This window comes from Artemia sp. Qi Xiang Cuo, chromosome 9 (assembly GCF_049724085.1).
Source record: "Artemia sp. Qi Xiang Cuo chromosome 9, ASM4972408v1, whole genome shotgun sequence".
NCBI classification, from domain to species: domain Eukaryota; kingdom Metazoa; phylum Arthropoda; class Branchiopoda; order Anostraca; family Artemiidae; genus Artemia; species Artemia sp. Qi Xiang Cuo.
This window is the reverse complement of record NC_142802.1, coordinates 59,884,541-59,899,597: the sequence shown is the minus strand read 5'-3', so window position 1 is coordinate 59,899,597 and position 15,057 is coordinate 59,884,541. Positions and strand designations below refer to the sequence as shown.

General features: G+C 35.7%; 1 protein-coding gene across 4 annotated transcripts in view; it reads left to right on the top strand.

Moving 5' to 3' along the window:
* LOC148948890 (uncharacterized) overlaps nt 1-15,057 on the top strand; it is a 431,863-nt gene that overhangs the window by 261,834 nt on the left and 154,972 nt on the right. The gene's annotated exons all lie outside the window — the stretch shown is intronic.

Below are 15,057 nucleotides of genomic sequence, written 5' to 3'. Positions count from 1 at the left end.
CAAATGAACGGTCAGAAAGTATCGACCTGTCTCAACTAAGTGGTGATGAGGTGGGAAGCATTAAGCAAGCAAAGTGGAGAATTGGATGCATTTGCACAATGTGGGTGCTCTATGTAGGTTGCTATGTATTGAATCGGTCAAACCAGTCTATTTTTCACAGCAAATACTTTTGGAAAATATCACCTTCCATCAAGGGCGTATCCAGGATTTGTCTTTCGGTAGGGGTGTTTACGGAAAAAACTTTACAAACGCATCAAAAATTCGTTTATATGCACTTTTGTTACTTTTTACGGTACTTGGGCACTATATGGGCCTTTACAAGGAAACCAGTCACGAAAAACCCGCTTTTGACGAGTTAATTCAAGAGACCCCTATAGATTAATGCAATGTATATCGTGGTTTTCATTGCGCTACGATATTTAAACTGTTGTTTTAAAGCTTAGGGGGAGGGGAAGGTACCTAGATTAGGTTCGGTTACGTATTTAATATATGCTATGCTCTACCCCCCCCCCACCCTCTAATGTGCAAATATACAGCCCAAATTTGTTTATAAACTTTTATACATTCATCATGCTTTGTTTCATTAGCATTAACCAATCTTGACTTTTTAGAAAGGCCCATATAATGCCCAAGTACCCTTTTCACAAACCGGAAAAAAATTTCAGGCCGGGGAAATCTGATAATCCCCTGCCTGGTTACAGCCTTGCATTCAATTCAATTCAATTCAAACTTTTTATTTCCTCCAAATACGAAGAGTAAAAAAGAAATAAATAAAAATAATAACCGCTAATCAACAGGCCATAAAATTATTTTAAATTATATAACAACAAATACGCAAAGGCCTTCAATCAAAATTACCACACAAATTAAGACTTCATTCAATAGATAATAAATTAACACTTCACAAATTAATACTTCATTCAAAAATTAAATCAAATAAAATAAATTAAGCTTCGTGCGCAGCTCTATATAAATTATGAGAAAAAACATTTAATTTGTATAAAAAATTCTTTTGCTTTTTCTCCAAAACATCAACAGGTTTTTTTATTTTATATGCATTCATTAAAAAAGTATTTGATTCAGATTTAGAAAAGCGGCAAAGGAACTTAGCAAAATTAAAAAATGTGGTTTTTACATGCGCAATATTACTAATTCTAAAAAACGGGAGAAGCGATTAAAAAACTAAATTTTTAAGCAAAGCGACTGTATCATATACCCAAGCCAGTGGTTTCCGAGAAAGAAGATTGCGAAGACAAATTACTGCCCCGAAACTAGACGCTATTCTACGTTTAACAGCTTTAGAAATAGAAGCATGGCATAGAGCTAAAGTTGGTCCATAAGGTACACCAAGATATAAAAAAGATTCCAAAGGTTTTAAAATACTATCATAAATATGGACAGAAATTTCTGAATTAACGAGATCATTAGCCTTAGGACCAAGAATTAAAAACTGACACTTTTCAGGGCGAAAACAAAGTCCATGCTCACTAAAAACCTTTGCTGAAAAATCTACATTTTGTTGAAGTGACTGAAGCGATCGACTCAAAAGGAGTAAATCATCTGCGTAAGCAATACACGACAGAACATAACCTTTACCATAAATAAAAGTCAACTGAATTCGATCAAACAGCCCCGAAACAGTAATATTGAAAATCAAAGGAGAAATAATGCTTTCTTCTCTCAGCCCCCTACATAACTTAACATTATAATCACTAAATTGATTCTTCCACTTAATACGAATACGAGAGGAGCCATACCACTTTTTTAAAACCAAAACTACTGGTAGTGGGACATTATTCTTCAGAAGCGCAGTCATAGACCAAGAATGGACAATTGAATCATACGCCGCCGCAAAGTCTAACGCAAGTGTATAAACTCTATCCCATTGCTTACAAAAGGATATTATTCTTGAAAGGAGGGTATGAGCAACATCCATGCTTAGACCCTTACGGAACCCAATTTGATTCAGGCCTTGGTTACAAGACTCCAAATACTTTAATAAAACTAACTGAAAAACTTTGCTAATCTGGCACGAAACAGTAATCGGCCTGTAATCAGAACATCGATTCGTATTCCCTCCTTTTTTTGAAAGGGGTGAAGTGGTAGCACGAGAAAAGCTAGTTGGAAGAACTCCAGAAGAAAGAATAGTAGTAAAAAGAGTAGCGAGGAGAAGGATTGCTTTGGGGGATGCCCATTTTATATGGTTTGAATGTATACCATCATGATCAAAAGAATGCTTACTTTTTAGAGCTTTAATTGCTACCGTTACATCATCAACAGAAACAGATATTTTACTATTTGGGCGGGGCTTTGAAATTTCTTCCGATAATAAAGAGTCGAGCCGTGATTCAACTGCCGCATCACCGGATGAAAAAACTTGATTATAATGAGTTATCCAATCATCTAGTTTCAGAGAACTATTAGAATCTGGTGAACAATTATTATTACGATGTCTAGAATTAACCAAACTCCAAAGCTCATTCTTATCACTAGTAATCCTTGAACCAATTTCATCTTTTATAATTTCATTATGCAAAGGCAACTCAGCCCGAAAAACGCGTTTAGTTAATTTCATACCATCATAAAATGGTCCAGATCGCGGTTTTACCGCGCAATTCCAAAGGTAACAAGCTTGAGATGCATTCTTTTGGCTTTGCTTTAAAATCGGGTTAAGGTTCCAACCTAAAACACGAGATCCACGACGGAAAGAATCAGTTCTAAATACTTTATTAGCCCAGACTTTTAAACTATGAACAATTTCAAGATAAAATAGATCAATATCAATTTGATCAACATCCTTAGAATAATTTACAATTATTTTAGCTAAAAGTGCATCTGATTCTTCATGATATTTGCACATTTTTTCCCGATCACAGATCATTTTATTTACAATTTGACTAGAACGATGGATAATTTTAAAAGATGGAATTTGAATATTTAAATGAAAAGAAAGGTAAAAATAGGCATATCCAACCCAATATGAACAGGCTGTGGTAATAACGCTGCATTTGAGACCAGCACATGGTCTAGATTAGAGCAAGAACCAGAATTATGGACATACGTAAAATCTGCATCTTTTGAAACTATAGTAAAAACCGAAAACAAAGATAAAAGAGCGGAGGAGCGGACATGAGAGATAGCAATGTTGCAGTTAAAATCCCCGCAAATAAGCCACTGGAAATCTGATGGAACTTTTCCCACAAATCGCGATAATTCTAAACATGCAAAATTGAAATCAAAATCCGAATCAATAGTATGATAATTTGTTGGTAAATAGCACGAAAAAACAATAATCCCTGGGATTCGAACAGCAACAAAATAACGATTAACGGCAAACACTGAAACTGGAATATTCTCTCGAATAAAAATGCAAATTCCATGTATTTTCGCTTGAATAGTGCTTTTGGCGCATTTTTACTTTTTATGGCTGCGACTTTTTATACCAGTCATCAAAAGACGGTGCCATATTGGCGAATGGAAGCCGTATTGATCAGATCAAACTCTATGTTCCTTGTACTAGTTTCCGAATGTTGTTTTTTGCTCTCATACGGTTTTAATATATTAATGGAAGACAAAATTTTTCTATTGCTTCATAGCTGAGATTCAGTTCTGTCAATCCACCGAATTAAATTTTTAATATTCAGTGTACAGATTTTTTGTTATGATTAAAATACTTTCAAAGTTGGGTAAAAATCGCTGGCTAAAATTCGACTTTTTGTTTCAATTCTTTAAGAACGGTTCCTGAAACACAAGGGCCGTCTAATTAGTCTGAACCTTTTTTAAAAGTTTTTAAAAAACATTAGCGTGAAGAGAGTGGTACTGAGGAGGAGGCTGCCCCCTAATATATGGAATAATTTTTGTTCTTTCTAAGTTTTAATGGTGCTCCTTACTTTCAGCAGAAAAAAACCGTTTTCTTTTTCATTAATTTGCCTATACAGAATAATATTCCTGAGAAATGAATTAAATTTAGGAAGCTTTGAGTTCAGGGTGCAAGAATAGGTTTGGACACTAATGCTAAGAAGAATACATAAGTCGCTTAGCCAATGAGTAAGGTGTCTTTTTCGCAAATGGAAAAAAAAGGTTGAGAGAACAGGAAGGTAAGTCTTCGAACTGAGACTAGAATATTAAAAGCCACTGTAATGACTGACACTGGTCAAATATGGCTCTGGAAGGTGGGTGCTCCGAAAGGCAAGGAAAATGTGTAAAATATTTTCGAGAGACACTGTCCAAGGATAGTTTTAAGTAACTCTTTTGACTTAATATACGTCAAACAATAATTTTTATGAACACTATGATTAGATCTCACTTTCTAAGGTTATAATACGAGATATGTTAGAATGAGTAGGCCAAAGAATATGGGTAACTTAGGATTGGGAACTGCCGTTAGTATCGACAAAAAACCATCACCGCCATCTAGTGTTGGCCATACTTGGCATTTTTTCAATGTAATAGAAAGGATAATTAATTGGGTTTTTGTAATGGATAAAACTAGGTTAATAATAAGTATCTGATCTTAGTTTCTGACAGAAAAATGATTACAGAGCTTGAAAATATGCCAAGTGTCACCACACACTAGATGGTGTTGACATTTTTTTGTCAGATGAAACGGATGAATGGCATATATCAACAGTATATTTATATATACCCCCCCCCCCTCCAAAAAAAAAAAAAATTAAAAATAATGCTAATAATGGGAAATTTACATTTTTTCATGTTTCAAACTATGTGCAGACTCGTTGACCTTGGCACATTACAACCTCCACCCCCCTGGATTAAAAATAAGCCAATATATATTGTTTTCAGCCAGTTGAAAATCATGGGATGACCTGTCTAAAGGTTTTTCTTCTTTTTACACCTTTTCCTCTTAAGGAAAAGGTGTAAAACCTTTTCCTCTGAAACCTTAAACCTTTTCCTCTTAAACATTTTCTTCTAAAGGTTTTTCCTATTTTTACAATAAAATGGTCACCTAAGTCTAATGACTTGTCGCTATGGCCGACTTAATGTTTATAAATAATAAACCTTGACCTCCGTTGGTTTATAGCTAAAATTTAGTTTTTTTTTTGTATCAGTTCTACTATTTCATCTTGTTATGGTTTAGGTATCAAGTCCTTGTCCATAGTTCCGTAAAAAGATGCTCCAGCTAATGGGAAGGTTCGGAAACCCCCTCCATAGAATACTAAAAATGTAAAAAACTTAACAATCTTTGTAACATTAAAAAAAAACATCTTTCTGAAAATTCCTCCCAGGTCTCCCCACCCCCTAAAAAAATTATTGTCAGGTCTCTTTTATGAATTTCTGCAGTGTCATTTGATTCCGTAATTGCTTGTTTATTTTATGATCTTAGTTCTTCTGATTTCCGTGTTGAAAACCACTTACTTCAGGATTTTTGATAAAATTAAATGAATTCGCAACTCTAAATTTGATTTAGCTATAAATTTAACTTATTCAAGCTTTACCATGCACCAAGGCCGTATCCAGGATTTTTGTTCAGGGGGGGGGGGTTTACTAATTTTTGACTTTTTTTGGGGGGGTTTTACTAATTTTTGACTCAGTTTTCGACTAATTTTACTGATTTTTACCTAGGTTTTACTAATTTTCGACTTATTTTCGAGTCGGTCAAAAATTTCGGGGGGGGGGGTTAAACCGGGTAACCCCCCCCCTGGATACGGCCTTGTCATGCACTTATCATTACAAGAAAATCTACTTCAGCAAGGGAGTAATCACAACACACCCATTTCAAAAAGATTGATTTACTCAAAACACTAAGGTTGAAGATTTGCTAGATGTTTTCCAGAGAAATTGCTTAAGGATTGTTCTGGGTACCCGGCTGACTGACTGTATTTCAAACAATAGGCTATACGAAAAATGTGGTTCAATACCGCTCTCTAGGGCTATAATGAAAGAAAGGTTGAGGTGGCTAGGGCACGTTGTGCGGATGAAGAATGACAAATTGCCGAAGATTGTTCTTTTCGGCCAACCGTCTAGGGCTAAACGGAAAGCAGGTCGTCCTCGTCTGAGGTGGGAGGACGTCATCAAGAAAGATTTAAAGGAAATGGGAACTTCGTGGGCGGGTGTAAAAAGGGAGGCTTTAAATAGATCGGGATGGAGGAGCGTGCGTAACTGTATTAGCCTCAGGCGGCTTGGTACTTTGGTGAGTTGTTAGTTGTAGTAGTAGTAGTATGGGTCAAGGTCGTACTTAGGGTTTTGTCCAGAAGTTGAAATTTTGTTAAAAATTCTATTCGGTTATATTTCTGTTCGAACAGCCAGAAATATAATCGAATGAAATCTTATTAATTCTTATTAGAATTAATAAGTTTAATAATATAGCGAAAATAATATTAATTAATAATATAGCGGGTTAATTCTTATTAGTCGAACGCTCCCTCATCCTCATTGCAAGTTAACCGATTTTTTAAAACTGATAAATCTCATCAAAGGCAAATTTGAGCCCAGTATACAAGATGCCAATCAGTCATTAAAGGAAAATGGAATTTTTCGCACTATTTGAAAAAATTTTGGAAAAAATTTGAATAAAAATTGAAAACGTGTAAAATTTTGATAGAAGTATTTTGTGGTTGTTGAAAATGGTGAAAAAATTATGCGCACGGGTCCTAAGGTTCCTATTAAATTCTGTTCATTGAATTGATCTCGTTTGGATATACTAGTATTTTACCTATTTTTCTGTTGAACGGAAATCCACTTCCTTCATCCGTTAAGCCCAACGGAGCCAGTGATCCAGTTGAACAGGGAAGTCTATCACAAGTCTGCTCGGAAAGTGCAGCTGAGCTCAACAGGTTTTTAATAAGATAGATAAACAGATCAGGGCCGAGGCTCCACTCTCTTTTAAAAAAAAGTTTAATACAATTCTGTAAACTTTTTGATGACTTTACCGGCTTTTGTCCAGAACTTAACTTTACAAATTGCCTTTCAGGAATGTTATTGGGGAGGGGAGATTAGTGATCTAGGGAGCACTGCCCCCCGTGGTAACCCTTTTAAAGAAACAGGAAAATTCTTAATCCATATGATTAAGTAAAGTTAACTTGGAATTTTACATTTAAAGTTGGAGTTATAGGCTGTTGTTATGGCATTTGTTGCCATTTAAATGCATTTCATAGTGCTCCGTAAATGTTCGTAAGAAGCACTATGCTTGAAAGATCTTTGTCCAATGGAGATTAACCTACTGTAGCTATAAACTGAGAAGTGATTTTTTTTTTCTGTTTCTCTACACCAATCAAAATTTTATTTCGGGACAATAAATAATAAAAAAAAAAATCTACGGACTTGTAGGGAAATCGTATTTTCTTGAAACTTCAACGGAAAAACTTTTTCAGTTGAAAGAAGATTTTCTGTTGAACGAGGATTCTGAAGAGCAGGATTCTTTACGGAGATGTGCGTTATGACCTACATACCTATCAGAACCTAATCTCTTTTTTCTTCTATTTTTTTTACGCCCATTTAATTTTTCCACTAAGACAAATTAGTATTTTTCTCATTGTTTGGCATAAAGTGCCAAATTGTATTAAAAATATTTTGGAACTGTTGATGATAGTGACGAAAAAACGGCTATATGGCTGCCATATAGCCGTATGCATGTATGTCATATAACCATATAGCCATTGGCGTAGGCAGCATATTGTCTAGGGGGGGGGGCAGTCGATAGTGTGATGGAGGGCCTTTTGTCAACTGTTTTTCCAACCATCTGCTTTTTCAGCCATATCTAATGTAAATTTGAAGGTCTAGGGAGGCAGCTACCCCCCTGCCCCCCCTCCCTACGCCCATGCATATAGCCCTATAGCCAAACTAATTGGCTATATGGCTGAACTAGTCTAGATGGATTGTAGTATTTCCAGTGGATTTTTAATAATATTCGATAATAGTATATCCGATAGTGACATACTTAGAGGCTGCCACAACTCACTCTTTAAGTTGTATTTGAAATCTTAGGGAATGGTAGTAAAAAAAACCTATTGTTTATACTCTTGTGAGGATCAGGGTTTTAGTCCTCCCCACCCCATCTCAAAATTCAAAGTTCCCTTACTCCTCTTCCTACAGAACTATTCGTGAAAGATTCAAGGGGCCCCACCCCAGCCATGTGAAAAAAACAGGATGAACTTACCAAAGCTATAACTTTGGAAACGCTCATTTGCAAAGAGAAAAGACCCCCCCCTCCTCCCCTTTAATGACTCTTATCCTTATGCACGTGTTAAATAATCAAGTAATGATTTTCAATGCGCATGTGCAACTTCCACCCAACAATGAGTGTGTTTTAAAATATAGTCTAATATCAGGTTCAAACCTATGTCAGGCTCAAGATTTGGAGTCTAAGAATCATCCACCTGAGCCAGTCTAGCTTGATCGTTTGTTTTTGACGTCTGTTGTATTAATATACACGGTTAAATGGGTTCCAATGAGCGTGTCTTCATTTAGCCTTGCCGACACAATCGATTATATATAGTAAATATTTATTTTGTTAAAATAATCTAGTTAATATTCCTGGTGTGACCTTTTATTAAAAGAAAAGTCTTCTTGAGTAAAACCAAAAATTCCTTGTATTTACCTGATGACCAAAGATGGTTTAGTTGCAGTAGCGTCAATTCACATTTGGGTGGGGGGGGGGGTACTTTTTAATATCTAGATGGGGGTAAATTCGTCGTTTTTTTTCAAGTTTCGTAATGAAAATACCAAAAAAGGGTATTTTCAATGAAAAGTTCCTGTAAAAGTTATTTTCAAAATTTAAAGTCCCTTCCCCAAATTGACGTCACTGGTTAGTCGTATGGGCCTCTTTTTCCAAATTGAAACCCTCTATTATCGCAAACTCCCTCTTTCACAATACTTAAGTTTTTCTTTTCTAAACCTTTTGCCATCTAGTATATTTGTGCAAGTTTTTGGGCTCCCTCTTCTCCTTCTCCTCGATAGTTAACTAAGGTTTTACTAAAAGATTGTGGGAAACTGATTTGAGAGGAAAATTTCTTAATTAGGGCTAGTTAACGTGGGTTAATTAAGAAATTAGTCATATTCGTGATACTGGTAGTGGAAAACTACCCAGTAGAGCTGGAAACATTTCAAAATGGGCATAATAGAGCGCTCAAGTAGCAGCCTGAGCGTCGTCCAATTATAGCTTGATTTGTGAATTTTCTCGTGGTTTTTCTGCTGTGATGGTGTAAGTAATCGAAAATTTGACTTTCCTAGTTTCCATTAGTGCACTAATGATGGCATTAAAGAACTGAAAAGCTGACTTATACGAACTAATTTCATCTCGCTGACAGTGGCGCCATCTATTTTGTAATTTGGAGTTTATTTGGAGATGGCGTTCCAGAGCGCTCAAATAGCAGCCTGAGCGTCGTACAAGTATAGATTTATTTGTGAATTTTCTCATGGTTTCTTTTCTGCTGTGGTGGTATGAATAATCGAAAATTTGACTGTCATAGTTTCCATTAGTGCAATAACGATGGCATTAAAGTACGGAAAAGCTGATTTATACGAACTGAATTCATCTCGTCTGACAGTGGCGCCATTTATTTTCATTAACTTAAGGCTCTTTCGACTGTTGAGAAAGCCGCCAGATGTCAATCCAAGTCAACAGCGATCCAAGCGTAGCCACAGAGGGAAAAGAGGAGGCCAAAGAAATAAAAATTGTGCTATCCCTGTTCTCGTTTCTAACAACAGAGCGAGGTCTCTCAGTACAGCAAGGGAACGTATTCTGACAGTAGTTAACTGCATCCCTCCTAGTGAAATCCCTCCTTCGCTTCGTCCGTGGTACGCTGACCCAGTATCGTCACTGTCAAGTACCCCACCCCCTAACACCTGAGTTTTTCTTGTCGAAGTGCAGACTTCCCAATATCCTAGTATGTAATGCCCGATCACTAAACAATAAAACCGACGAACTTGAAGTAGTTCTTAAACAGACGAGTTCCCCCATTGCTGTTATCACAGAATGTTGGGATATTAACGATGAAACCGGGCATATCAAGGGGTACAAGTGTTTTTTTAATACGAGACGCGACCGAGGGATTAACCGACGAGGCGGTGGGGTCGGACTGTACTTTCGGGAAGACTTACCTTGTAAATTACTAAGTCAGCCCAGTGAATCATGCCATGAAGTAATTTGGGTCGAATGCAAACCAAAGCGCCTATCAAAGCGATATTCGTGCTTGGTTGTAGCTGCAGTTTACTACCCCGAAAGTGCAAAGAACAGAAAAGAACTGATCCAGTATATCCAAAACTGCACTGATGACCTACGCCGCAAACACGCAGCGCCTGCTTTTGTAATCGCTGGTGATTTCAATCAGACTAATAAGGCATGGGTCTCCAGCATGCTTGACCTTAAGCAAGTTGTCTCAATCCCTACTCACGTCAGTGGTAGTATATTAGATCTTATTTTCACGAACAGTCCCGATTATTACGAAGTACCCTTCTCTCTCGGTCCGTTGCATAACTCTGACCATAACACACTTCTTTGGAAGGCCAAAGTTGGCCTTCCAGCACCACGTAAAGTAAAAATTACCACTCGACCTATGACTAAAGAGGCAATTCGTTCCTTTGGACAGTGGATTGGGACGTTTGACTTTGATGAGATTTGCTCTATGACAGATATCGACCAGAAAGTTGATACTTTCAACTCTTTGCTGTCATGTAAATATCACGAACATTTCCCTGAGAAAAAAAATAACTGTTAGTGATACTGACAAACCTTGGGTAACACCCGATCTAAAGAAGCTTATCTTAACTCGCTGCCAGTTACATCGCAGTGGGGATATTGTTCAAGCAAACAAACTTCGTAACCGCATTGTTAAACTGTTACGAGCAGCGCAGAAAAGGTACGTTCATGACAAAGTCTCGCCTCTCCTTCAAGGTGAGCCCCGTAGGTGGCACTCTGAAGTCAAGCGTCTTACCGGTAAACGTACCACCAGTGAAATTAAGATACAGAAAGACGACAAAACGCTGATAAAATCAGCCGAAGTGAACGCCTTTTTCACTTCAATCTGTACTACTCACCCGTCCTTCACTGAAGCCGAAATCGAAGCCCTCATTGCTGACGTCTCTGAAGATACAATCGTTGAAGTATCAGAGTTCGCGGTGTATAAAGAACTTCAAAAGTTAAAAAGCAACTGTGCTTCTTACCCAGGAGAATTGCCAGTTAAACTTTTAAGAGAATATTCTATGTTTTTAGCAAAACCACTCTCATCAGTGATCAATCAGTCGTTCAAGGAGCACAAAGTCCCGAGTGCTTGGAAAAAAGCCTACGTCCGCGTCTTACCTAAAGTCAAAGACCCGAAGTCCTGCAATCAGCTTCGTCCGATTTCTATTACGCCTAATATGGCTAAAGTGACTGAATCTTTTATTTATAGAGAGCTCCTAGCCCAAGTTCAGCCAGCCCTAGATCCGTTTCAGTACGGCTGCTTGAAAGGGAGTAGTACGACGCATTATCTAGTACGTCTCTACCACCTGATTACCGAGTGGTTGGACAAAGGCAGTAGCCTCGTTGACCTGCTTTTAGTCGACTATCGTAAGGCTTTTGACTTGATCCGCCACTATACAGCAGCAAATAACCTCAAAAAGATGGGCGCTAGGAAGCATATTTTGCTCTTAGTTGTTGACTTCCTGCGTAACCGCTGTCAGTGTGTCTATGCTCTCTTCCCTAGTGACTTAAACTCTGAGTGGGCTGAACTGACGTGTGGCGCACCACAAGGCACTAAGCTGGCAGCTCTTTTGTTTTTAGCGGTAATTAACTACATTATCCTCGAGTTTGAAGACAGATTCAAATACGTGGACGATCTCTCCCTACTTCTGAAATATCTTGCTGAAAAGTCAGACGTGTATCCCCAGTTCAGCAGTGAGATCAGGAACTCCTTTCTCGAGGCGTGTAGCATTAATGACCTCCAGCTTAATATGAATAAAACAAAAGTCATGAGGTTTAATCCGCTTAAGCGTGACCTCTCATGCCCGGTTCCTTGGTACCCTACTACCTCAACCTCAGTGATTCTCGGGGTTACTTTCAGTGACGACTGTTCATTTAGCGCGCACATCGCCGGTCTGGTGAAAAAAGGTAGTTACGCATTACAGTCGCTAATTACCTTGCGCCGACTGGGTTTCTCACAAAGTCAGCTGAAGACGGTTTACGTCACGTATGTGCGCCCAATCCTTGAATATGCGTGTCCTGTGTGGGGCCCTCAGGCTCATAATATTGAATACCTAAGTGAAGATCTGGAAGCCATTCAAAAACGGGCAGTGAAAGTGATACTAGGCCCGAAATACAACTCTTATGAGGCTGCCCTTAGTACCTTACGACTGCCAACGTTGCGTGATAGGCGCTTACAGTTAATGTGCAATTTTGGGCAGTCCCTTCTTTCGTCCCAGAAACACCGTTCGTTGCTTCCCCCACCTGCACCTATCACCGCCAACACCCGCCATAAAAATCAACTAGTGCCGCCAAAGTGTCGAACAACCCGTCACAGCAATTCTTTCGTGCCTTTTTTTGTCAGTTATTTAAACCGCCAGTGACCAGTTTTATGTAATGTACTAAACAGCGCCATTTAGTCGGGGCTTCGGCCACGGCTACGATAGTTGTTTATAAATAAATGAGTCTATGAGTCTATGAGTCTATAATTTTAACTTCTAGAAATTTGGATTTTAATTAAGTCTGGTTTTTTTTAGATCGAACCCGAAATTTTTTTATTGCAGGCAGATTTTTTTATGTATTAAATTTTTTTGATTATACAGTAGGAATAAATTAGTATGCAGATCATAGGCTGATTTAAAAAAAAAGCTAAAATGTATGCCTTTTTGGCAAAAGTGGTTCTTTATTTTCAGCACACTTTAAATCAAAATAAAAAAAAGATAATTTTGACTTCTAGAAATTTGGATTTTAATTAAGTCTGTTTTTTTTTTTAGATCGAACCCGAAATTTTTTTATTGCAGGCAGATTTTTTTATGTATTAAATTTTTTTGATTATACAGTAGGAATAAATTAGTATGCAGATCATAGGCTGATTTAAAAAAAAAAGCTCAAATGTATGCCTTTTTGGCAAAATTGGTTCTTTATTTTCAGCACACTTTAAATCAAAATAAAAAAGAGATAATTTTTACTTCTAGAAATTTGGATTTTAATTAAGTCTGTTTTTTTTTAGATCGAACCCAAAATTTTTTTATTGCTGGCAGATTTTTTTATGTATTAAATTTTTTATATTATACAGTAGGAATAAATTAGTATGCAGATCATAGGCTGATTTAAAAAAAAAAGCTCAAATGTATGCCTTTTTGGCAAAATTGGTTCTTTATTTTCAGCACACTATAAATCAAAATAAAAAAGATATAATTTTTTCTTCTATAAATTTTGATTTTAATTAAGTCTTTTTTTTTTTAGATAGAACCCGAAATTTTTTTATTTATCGCAGATTTTTGTATGTATTAAATATTTTTGATTATACAGTAGGAATAAATTAGTATGCAGATCATAGGCTGATTTAAAAAAAAAGCTCAAATGTATGCCTTTTTGGCAAAAGTGGTTCTTTATTTTCAGCACACTTTAAATCAAAATAAAAAAGATATAATTTTAACTTCTAGAAATTTGGATTTTAATTAAGTCTGGTTTTTTTTTTAGATCGAACCCGAAATTTTTTTATTGCAGGCAGATTTTTTTATGTATTAAATTTTTTTGATTATACAGTAGGAATAAATTAGTATGCAGATCATAGGATGATTTAAAAAAAAAGCTCAAATGTATGCCTTTTTGGCAAAAGTGGTTCTTTATTTTCAGCACACTTTAAATCAAAATAAAAAAGATATAATTTTAACTTCTAGAAATTTGGATTTTAATTAAGTCTGTTTTTTTTTAGATCGAACCCGAAATTTTTTTATTGCACGCAGATTTTTTTATGTATTAAATTTTTTTGATTATACAGTAGGAATAAATTAGTTTGCAGATCATAGGCTGATTTTAAAAAAAAGCTCAAATGTATGCCTTTTTGGCAAAAGTGGTTCTTTATTTTCAGCACACTTTAAATCAAAATAAAAAAGAGATAATTTTAACTTCTAGAAATTTGGATTTTAATTAAGTCTGGGTTTTTTTAGACCGAACCCGAAATTTTTTTATTGCAGGCAGATTTTTTTATGTATTAAATTTTTTTGATTATACAGTAGGAATAAATTAGTATGCAGATCATAGGCTGATTAAAAAAAAAGCTCAAATGTATGCCTTTTTGGCAAAAGTGGTTCTTTATTTTCAGCACACTTTAAATCAAAATAAAAAAGAGATAATTTTAACTTCTAGAAATTTGGATTTTAATTAAGTCTGTGTTTTTTTAGAACGAACCCGAAATTTTTTTATTGCACGCAGATTTTTGTATGTATTAAATATTTTTGATTATAAAGTAGGAATAAATTAGTATGCAGATCATAGGCTGATTAAAAAAAAAAGCTCAAATGTATGCCTTTTTTGCAAAATTGGTTCTTTATTTTCAGCACACTTTAAATAAAAATAAAAAAGAGATAATTTTAACTTCTAGAAATTTGGATTTTAATAAAGTCTGGTTTTTTTAGATCGAACCCGAAATTTTTTTATTGCAGGCAGATTTTTTTATGTATTAAATTTTTTTGATTATACAGTAGGAATAAATCAGTATGCAGATCATAGGCTGATTTAAAAAAAAAGCTCAAATGTATGCCTTTTTGGCAAAATTGGTTCTTTATTTTCAGCACACTTTAAATCAAAATAAAAAAGAGATAATTTTATCTTCTAGAAATTTGGATTTTAATTATGTCTGGTTTTTTTTAGATCGAACCCGAAATTTTTTTATTGCAGGCAGATTTTTTTATGTATTAAATTTTTTTGATTATACAGTAGGAATAAATCAGTATGCAGATCATAGGCTGATTTAAAAAAAAATCTCAAATGTATGCCTTTTTGGCAAAAGTAGTTCTTTATTTTCAGCACACTTTAAATCAAAATAAAAAAGAGATAATTTTTACTTCTAGAAATTTCGATTTTAATTAAGTCTGGTTTTTTTAGATCGAACCCAAAATTTTTTTATTGCAGGCAGATTTTTTTATGTAATAAAT